The sequence below is a fragment of the Staurois parvus genome, unplaced genomic scaffold (genome assembly GCF_062004578.1).
Source record: "Staurois parvus isolate SC_StPar_1 unplaced genomic scaffold, SC_StPar_1.0 ptg000157l, whole genome shotgun sequence".
Taxonomy (NCBI): Eukaryota; Metazoa; Chordata; class Amphibia; order Anura; family Ranidae; genus Staurois; species Staurois parvus.
In genome coordinates this window covers 8,626,150-8,636,698 of record NW_028317953.1, presented here as the reverse complement: position 1 = coordinate 8,636,698, position 10,549 = coordinate 8,626,150, and positions in this window count along the sequence as shown.

Below are 10,549 nucleotides of genomic sequence, written 5' to 3'. Positions count from 1 at the left end.
CTTTACATATACAGTATAGTGTACATTCACATCAGTCCCTAACCCTCAAGGGGCTTACAATCTAAGGTCCCTAACTCACATTCATATACAAGGGCCAATTTAGACAGGATCCAATTAACCTACCAACATGTCGAGTGTGGGAGACAACTGGAGTACCCGGAGGAAACCCACGCAAGCACAGGGAGAACATGCAAACTCCAGGCAGGTGGTGCTGTGGTTGGGATTCAAACCAACGACCCGAGTACTGCCAGGCGGAAGTGCTCTTGAAGCCCAACTGGGAAAACTTCTTGGATGTTGTTAAGAGAGGCCTAGTCATTACTGCTCACCTCCACTATAACAGGAGTGAGCTCTCAAATGCTAGGCTCAGAGATACTGAATCGGGAAAGCAAAGGCATGCAAGGGGGCTTGAATCAGAGAGAGCTCACTCCTGTGATTGTGCAGATGAGCAGTAATGATAAGGTCTCTCTTAGCAACATCCTGGGAGTATTCCAGGCAGGCATCAGGAGGTATGTAAATGGACTACACCTATAGCAAGGGTATTATTCAACTTTAGTCAAAGCTGCACAGTTTTTTTTTTATCTACAGAAACCCTGTACCTGCCAGGTAATTTTTTGGTAAAGGTGAACTAACACTTTAAAACCAAGCTAAAGTAAAAACCATTTACCTTTTATGTTTCGGTGTGACACCCATGAGGTGCCGTGGCAGCCTCTTCTCCCTGGTTTCTACTGGATGCTGGTCTTTGGCCATCTTGCTTGGCATGGTTGACGTCACTCACACATGCGCAGAAGTGCATTCATCAGCATACAGGCACTGTACCAGAATGTAAACTGAACTTTGCATGAGCAGCTCAATATACATTCTACAGAGGTCTGTGAACAGGCAGGTAAGTGTATTTAATTGCAGAATAGATACAGTATACCCTAAAATTCATTAAGACTGGTGCAGACAGTTTTTGAGACAGCGCCTCTCATGTTCTAAAATTGATGCAGTGTGCGCCTAATGCAGATACCTGTCTAGAACTTGTACTTGAATTTGATGCATGATGCGTCACTTTTAGAAAAAAACACACAGAAATCTGTCTGCCAAGGTCCCTTTCTGTATGCCAAAATAGTCGGTCTTAATTAGCTCTGCTTTTGTAAGATACAAACTCAGTTTTTTCTTCTTTAATTTGGCGCAGGCGTTGTGCCGCAATGTAGAAGTGGCACATTTTACCTGAATTTGGTGTGCAAATGATTCATGAATTTGGTGCTATACATTAATAAGAGGGATTAATACCAGAAGAGTAGCACAGCAGCTTTATTGAATTCCCCCATTGTATTTCACTTCTGCAATAAAGAGCCTGTCTGCACTCATTTTTTTTTTTTAACTTTAGTTCTGCTTTAAAACTATTTTTTTTAAATTTAGTATAGAAATATCATAAACCCTGTCAGTTTTTATTGCCATCTGTGTCCCATTTGGGAGATGTCACCAGGGTAACCGTTGGAAGATTTCAACTCTTTTCCTGTTCTGTTGACCACTCAAATTTGGGATCATCTTTCACTTTTGGTAATCATGGTAAATGGTGCTGGCAAAACGTCATCTGTCGCCCAGGGCAAAGATGCCAAACTGTGTTCTCCCCCCAAGATGTGTGAACATTGTGTCAGCAAAATCACCCCCCGCCTCAAAAAAAAGGATAAATCCTTTTTGCAAGTCAAAATTCCCTCCAAATAAAAATCCCCCTACTCCCCCCCCCCCCCCCCCCCCCCCCCCTGCTGAAATTATCCCCACCCCCCAGCACAAATCTTTTCCCCCCTCATCCTCCCTCCATGCTCAAATTCTCTCCTTAAACACCCCCCCATCTTACCTACTAGCACAAATCCTCCCCCAAATCCCCCTTCCAAATACTAATTTCTCTCCTCCCCAAAATTTCTCTCCCTACCACAAATCCCTGCCCCTCATCTACCATATCACTCCTAGCACAACTCCCCTCCTGGCACAAATTCTCTTCCACCATCCCCTCCAGCACAACACCCCCCAATCACCTTTCTTAGCACATATCCCCTCCTAGAACAAATCTTACTCCCATGACCCACCAAATTCTCCTCAGTACAAATCCCCCCCCCCCCCCCACACACACATTTCCCTTTCTAGCACAGATGTTACCCCTGTCAATCCACAAATTTCCCTTCTCAGAACAAATCCCAACTTCCAGTACAAATCTCCCACTCTCATCTCCTAGCACTAACCCCCTTGTCCTTCCCCCCTCCTAACACTCAAATCCCCTGCACAAATATTGCTTACTCTGCCTACCCAACACACAGACCTCAGATACAGTGCGGCAGAAGGCTGTGGGACTTTACAGAGTTTGCTTACCCATCCCTTAGCCACATTGTTTGCTGGGAGGAGATGGGGCTGGTAAACAAACCCTGCACAGTCCTGATCTGACAGTTTTGGTCCAGGAGGGCTGCAGAGGCAGGAATATAGAGCTAGAGGGGAGAGAGAGCACAGCCTGCACCTCCTCCAAGCTCTCTCTACTTGCAAAGATTTGGCTTGTCAATACCCACGCTAAGCTGACAGGAGTGGTGATGCTGCTGTCACTACTCCTGTCAGCTTGTAGCATCAGGAGCTCACCTTGGCACCCCCCACCCTAGGGCAACCGTCCCCCCTGCCAACCCCTTGTCCTGGCCCTGTTGGTAAACAGGACCAATAGAGTGAATCTCCCTAATGGGTATATAGACAACAATAAAAACCTAACAGGTGTTCTAATCCCTCCAATCTATCCAAAACGAAAAAATGGCCTTCAGTTATACGTTGAAGTGGACTTAACCCCAAAATGTGATTATTTTCTATATTATGGGGAACATCTAGAACTGTTAAAGCATTTGTAGAGGTTTTTTTTTTTTTTTATGTTATTCTTACCAGCTCTGTGCAATGGTATTGCACAGAAAGGCCCCAAACCACCTCTTCTGGGGTCCCCACCAGTGCTTTTGGCTCCTCTACTTGGTGTACCACCATAGGAAGCAGCTTCCTATGGTGGCACACCTGTGGGCTCACTGCTGAGCTGCGCTGCGCTGCCTGTGTCTATTGACATACACTCAGTGCTCAGCGTCACCCCCGCTCTTTGCTCATAAGATTTGAGTGACAGCAGCAGGAGCTGATGGCCCCCACTGCTGTTTCTGTGAGCAGAGAGAGAGGAGAGATACGCTGCAGACGAGCACAGCTCTGGATTGAGATAGGACTCAATTACTGGGACAAATACTGGAACATTTTGTACCTTAATGCACGGAATGCATTAAGGTAAAACAATTTTAGGCTTTAGAACCACTTTAACCACTTCCCATCCGCCGGATAGCAGAAGTACTGCTACAGGGAGGCGCGGGTATATACACATGATTTTGCATGTCTGGGTAGGGGGCACGTGTGAGGTGCGCATGTGCCCTACCTGAGCTGCCATCCGTGGCCGAGGCTGTCAATCACCTGGTCCTGGCCGGTGATTGCCGAGCATCTCCGACGGGGTGGGAGAACTGTTTATAAATAAAACAGTTCTCTCCCCTGTCAGCTCCTGCATGCTGCTTTGCATAGCTGCACACAGCACAGCCATGCAAAGCAGTGTGCTTACAGTGAAGCACAAATACAGTCGCACAATGTAAAACAGCACACAGTTAACCCTTTGATTGCCCCTCATGTTAACCCCTTCCTGCCCAGTGCCATTAATACAGTGTCAGTTCTTTTTATTAGCACTAATCACTGTGGTGTCAAGGTGCAGTAATGACACACACTTAATGGGTGACTAAGGGGTGATATAACAGTCCAGTTTGAGCACACAGGTGAGGAACTCTTCATACACGTCGATGTGTCATACGTGCCACAGAAATCCCAAACCAATCTGAGTGCCCCCTCACCTCCTTGCAATGACCTCAAGGGCCAACCAGCGTTCAACAAGTAATCAGGCAATCTCCTGCTGATCCCTTCAATGTGACCGTAATGATGGTAGCTTTAGCCAGACCTCTTCCTGCACTCCACCACTCTGGCAACACCTCTATCATCCACTCAGAGACATAAACCAAACAGGCTCCATAGTGCAATATGTCAAATTTATTGAATAAAAACAAAAATACCCACTCACATGTAGGCAGACGACCGCAAACAACTTTCAGCTATCCTCCTGACATGCGGCTTCATGGAGTCCCAATATGGCGCGGACGCCGGAAGTGACGTCACCGCGCTCCGGAATTGACAATGGACGTACCAATGCGCTGCGTCACGAATATCACGTGACTTCATCAGGGTGAACGCCCATAGTCTCACTCCCCATTTATATTGGCTGCCTGGGTGTCAATCAACTTAAAAGACAACCCACGGCGGCCATGTTCTTGAAGTCCCGACCCATGCAGACACTACTACTCAGTCTCAATGGGACTGAATGTAACTACTAGTATATTACAAAAAGACATATAATGGTGGTTTTATTTATAATTGAAAACCCACCAATCATCCCCAAACACTAAATGGAATCAAATACTGGGGCATAAAAGAACCAATAAATATATAATTAGAAAATACATATATCTATATATAGATAAAGATGTGTACAAAATATATATAGAATATATGTATAAACCTAAAATTTGACTCCATGTAAACACTCCATGTCATAAGTTTACACTTATATAAAAACATACCAAAAAAATCACCAATTAGGTGTTGCCAGAGCGGTGGAGGACAGGAAGAGGTCTGGCTAAAGCTACCATCATTCCGGTCACATTGAAGGGATCAGCAGGAGATTGCCTGATTACTTGTTGAACGCTGGTTGGCCCTTGAGGTCATTGCAAGGAGGTGAGGGGGCACTCAGATTGGTTTGGGATTTCTGTGGCACGTATGACACATCGACGTGTATGAAGAGTTCCTCACCTGTGTGCTCAAACTGGACTGTTATATCACCCCTTAGTCACCCATTAAGTGTGTGTCATTACTGCACCTTGACACCAGTGATAGATATTATGTCATTCTATGCTGTCACCAAGGGGGTTGATTCACCCATGCTGTTTTGATATTTTATTCCTTTGCATGCATTTGTCTGAGTGGATTTAATGCTGGTGCATTATTAGTAGCGCTGCACCATTCATTATATAAATTTAACTATGGGGGATGAACTGATAGGAGAATTAGAAGTTATTAGCTGAAGGCAGGATAGGCTTCCATGAAGAGAAAGGTTTTCAGAGATCGCCTAAAAGTGGGCACAGTAGGCGATAGTGGAATAGATTGGGGTAGAGAGTTCCAGAGAATGAGGGAGGCTCTGGAGAAGTCCTGGAGAAGAGCATGGGAGGAGGAAACAAGGGAGCTAGAGAGTATGAGGTCGTGCGAGGAGCGTAGAGTACGGTTTGGGTATGTGATATTTGGAGACAAGATTGGTGATGTAATTTGGGGCAGAGTTATAAATGGCTTTATATGTTATTGTTAATGTTTTGAATTTTATTTGTTGGGCAATGGGAAGCCTGTGGAGGGATTGGCAGATATGGAACGGTTAGTAAGGTGGATGAGTCTGGCACAGGGGCGGACTGACAACTCATGGGGCCCCCGGGCAATAGGGGATCATGGGGCCCCTGTGTCCTTGCCCAAACTCAAAAAAGCCTATGAAAAAAGTACCAGGGGCATCTCATGGGGCCCCCTACTGATCCCGGGCCCTCCGGCAGTGCCTGAGTTTCCAAATGATCAGTCCCCTGGTCTGGCAGCAGCATTCATGACAGACTGAAGAGGGTATAGCCTGTGATTAGGTAGGCCAATGAGGAGGGAGTTACGATAGTCAAGGCGAGAGATAAACCAGGAGTGAATAAATTGCTTAGTGGTTTCAGTGGTAATGTGCTTCTGTTTTCCCTACTTAGAGGCTCTGATATGAGGGAAGCAAAGCCCTGCCTCTAGAAAGCTTGCTACCTGCACACAAAAGGCAGAATGGGGCAGGATAGGTCAGTAACAGGATAAGGTCAGCTGCAGAGAGACCACTGGTAACACTTGTAAATTGTTCTTTGCCCTCTGCCTGATTTTTCTGATCACAGTGTACAGAGTTTAGCTTCCCTTTAAGGCCTAACCCCTGATAAAATGTTTTTTTTTTCGTTTTTGATAGGGTCAGAAAGAGTTTAAGGTGAACTAAAGGTATTTATTTCATTTGCATAGAGTAAGGGAGGGTTATAACCATTCAATGGAAATACCCAAAACAGGTGCAGACCCTGGCTCGCCACCACATATACATGTGAATAGGAAGAAGGAATGATGAAAAACATGCAAATAATTTATTGATCCATAGGACACAAAAAGCACCAGCACATAGACATGGCTGTTAACGCATTTCACATGATCGCGTGCCTGTGACTAAGCACATGATCGTGTGAAACGCGTTAACAGCCATGCCTATGCCTTGGTGCTTTTTGTGTCCTATGGATCAATAAATTATTTGCACGTTTTTCATCATTCTTCCGGAGTGCAGCCAACCCTTCTTCCTATTTGAGTTATAACCATTGTCAGGTGTTTTTGCCATCTGTGTTTCTCATTCAGGAGATATCCCTTCACTTCCTGTCCAATAGCTAAAACAGGAATTGAGAAGAAATCCCTCCAAAGTGAGGGAATCCCTGGTTGTCACTCGGGTCACCAGAATTAGTGTCCCCTTTCAAATATTTCCCCTCTCTTCCTGTGCTTGTGACAACCCAAAATGTGAGCTAATTCTTGGTGTCAATGGTAAAGAAGACAAATAGAGAGGGCGGAACGGTGGCACAGACTGCAATACAAAACTGGCAGGGGCTCTAATCCCTCTCCCTTTCATCCAAACCTCTAACAAAAACTTCAAAAAAGTCTGCATCCGGTGTGAATATTAAGTGATACAGTAGTGAATCTTCTTATCAATAGCAATTATCTGTGTGTAGTGCTCCAAATAGTGCTCCCTTGATAAAATCACGTGACTAGTGACAAAACGCGTCGGTGAGGAGTGTGCGGATGATTTCACGACATTGCCATTCATCGGGCTAGTGGTCTGTAGTACTCTACAAACGGCTCTTGAAACTGCATTACAGCAGGCAATAGCATTCATTGAGTGGGCCCGTGCTTTGCCTTGCAATTTATTACAATTATTATGATGGTGTCTGTTTTGAGCTTGTACAGGACTTTGCTGCTGAGATGATACTGCCATCTTGTGTTTAATCAGGACATTACTGGATCTTCATCATACCTGGTGCAAAATACACCTCCGGAACGTGAGTGTAATTCATATGTTTTAATTGATGAATACAAGTTTATAAGGATAAAGCATTATATCGAGTTCTTTTTAAATGAGGAATACGGCTGATATAAAGACGCTCATCAGGAGGGAGCTTAATTTAGAGTCTTCATTCAGCAAGCTGATCTTCTGAGTCCATATGGGACCAAAAGTGCAGTTAGACCGTAACATTGTCTAATGTGAGGTCACACTGCGTGAGGTGAGCAGATATATGGTGGAGGATGTCTTTGCACAGGAATTGATGACAGATGCACATATTTTCGTTATACAAAGGAGGGTTCACTGAATGAACACTTTATTGATTGAACTTGATTTTTGATTTACTTTAATTTTTTTTCATACTTAAAATATTCTTAATTTTTATTTTATTTTTTGTGTGGTTATTTTATATATATATATATATATATATATATATATATATATATATGCCTGATTTTTCTGATCACAGTGTACAGAGTTTAGCTCCCCTTTAAAGCCTAACCCCTGATAAATTTTTTATTTTTTTTTGTTTTTGATAGAGTCAGAAAGAGTTTAAGGTGAACTAAAGGTATTTATTTAATTTGCATAGAGTAAGGGAGGGTTATAACCATTCAATGGACAAAGGAAATACCCAAAACAGGTGCAGACCCTGGCTCGCCACCACATATACATGCGAATAGGAAGAAGGAATGATGAAAAACATGCAAATAATTTATTGATCCATAGGACACAAAAAGCACCAGCACATAGACATGGCTGTTAACGCGTTTCACATGATCGCGTGCCTGTGACTAAGCACATGATCGCGTGAAACGCGTTAACAGCCATGCCTATGCCTTGGTGCTTTTTGTGTCCTATGGATCAATAAATTATTTGCACGTTTTTCATAATTCTTCCGGAGTGCAGCCAACCCTTCTTCCTATTTGAGTTATAACCATTGTCAGGTGTTTTTGCCATCTGTGTTTCTCATTCAGGAGATATCCCTTCACTTCCTGTCCAATAGCTAAAACAGGAAGTGAGAGGAAATCCCTCCAAAGTGAGGGAATCCCTGGTTGTCGGGTAATAAATATATAGTAAGCGCTCAACAACAATGGCAGCAGCTGAACATAAAGGAAAACGCATATAAAGTCCCACAATTCAAATATATAAAAATGCAGCGCTGTAAGAAAGTATTAGTAAGACACAGTCCAATGAAAGAAGTGCTCCGTGATTCCTAGTGCCAATGGTAAAAATTTGCACTAACCAGAAAGCGTAAAAATATACGCATGTGTATATACAGTTGCAAGAAAAAGTATGTGAACCCCTTGGGATTACGTGGAGTTTTGCATGAATTGGGCATAAAATGTGCTCTGAACGTCATCTAAGTCACAACAATAGAAGAACACAGTCTGCTGAACATAATACTACACAAACATTAGATGTTGCCATGGTTTAATTGCACATAACATGTAAACATTCACAGTGCAGGGAGGAAAAAGTATGTGAACCTTTGGACATAATAACTGGTTGACCCTCCTTTGGCAGCAATAACCTCAACCAAACGTTTCCTGTAGTTGCAGATCAGACCTGCACAACGATCTGGAGTAATTTTGGACCACTCCTCTTCACAAAACTGTTTCAGTGTAGCAATATTCTTGGGATGTCTGGTGTGAATCGCTCTCTTAAGGTCATGCCACAGCATTTCAATCGGGTTGAGGTCAGGACTCTGACTGGGCCACTCCAGAAGGCGTATTCTGTGCTGTTGCAGCCATTGTTTTGTTGAATTACTTGTATGCTTTGGGTCATTGTCCTGTTGCATCACCCATCCTCTGCGGAGCTTCAGTTGGCGGACAGATGGCCGTACGTTTTCCTGCAAAATGTCTTGATAAACTCTGGAATTCATTTTCCCATCAATGACAACAATCCGTCCAGGCCCTGAGGCAGCAAAGCAGCCCCAAACCATGATGCTCCCTCCGCCATGTTTTACAGTGGGGATGAGGTTTTGATGTTGGTGTGCTGTGCCTTTTTTTCTCCACACATAGTGTTGTGTGTTCTTCCCAAACAACTCAATCTTGGTTTCATCTGTCCACAGTATATTTTGCCAGTAGTGCTGTGGAACATCCAGGTGCTCTTTTGCAAACTTCAAACGTGCTGCAATATTCTTTTTGGACAGCAATGGCTTCCTCCGTGGTGTCCTCCCATGTACTCCATTCTTGTTTAATGTTTTCCTTATTGTAGATGTGTCAACAAAAATGTTAGCATGTGCCAGAGATTTTTGTAGGTCTTTAGCTGACACTCTGGGATTCTTCTTTACCTCATGCAGCATTCTGCGCTGTGCTCTTGCAGTCATTTTTACAGGACGACCACGCCTAGGGAGAGTAGCAACAGTGCTAAACTTTCTCCATTTGTAGACAGTCTGTCTTACCATGGACACATGAACATCAAGGCTTTTGGAGATACTTTTGTAACCCTTTCCAGCTTCATGCAAGTCAACAATTCTTGATCGTGGGTCTTCTGAGAGCTCTTTTCTGCGAGGCATGGTTCACATCAGACAGTGCTTCTTGAAACCAGTAAACCCAAAACAGGTGTGTGTTTTTTAAGGGCAGGACAGCTGTCAGCAACACATCCAATATCATCACACTGATTGGAGTCAAGGTTAGCTCACTCCTGGCTCCAATTAGCTCTGGGAGAAGTCATTAAGCTAGGGCCTCACATACTTTTTCTTCCCTGCACTGTGAATGTTTACATGTTATGTGCAATTAAACCATGGCAACATCTAATGTTTGTGTAGTATTATGTTCAGCAGACTGTGTTCTTCTATTGTTGTGACTTAGATGATGTTCAGAGCACATTTTATGCCCAATTCATGCAAAACTCCGCGTAATCCCAAGGGGTTCACATACTTTTTCTTGCAACTGTATATCCTGAAGAATCTCCTCTCCACTCGGGTCTGGTCAAAGGAATAGCCGGAAAAGATACACCTCTATGTTCCACCTCTGAAGAAGTGCGTGCGCACGAAACGCGTCAGAGGGGACCCAGGACGCCGTTGACACTAAGCCGCCGGTGCCACGAGGAGGCCCGGCAGCCATCTTTATTCTTTAAGGGTCAGTGTGTTCATCCATACTTGCCAAATACTCTGTTCACTATGCACCTATGTTATCATAATAAAGCCTTACCTACTAAACTATGAGTACTTCCCTATGTCTCCTGTGAGGAGCTTCTTCAATTCTTACAGCCCCAAGTGATCCCTGTGTCAGCTCCTGTGAAGGGGGAGGCTTACCCAGATTGATATTTCTCTGACTTGCTGGACCATTCTTTCACCACACGAGGGCGTAGGACTTCTATCTT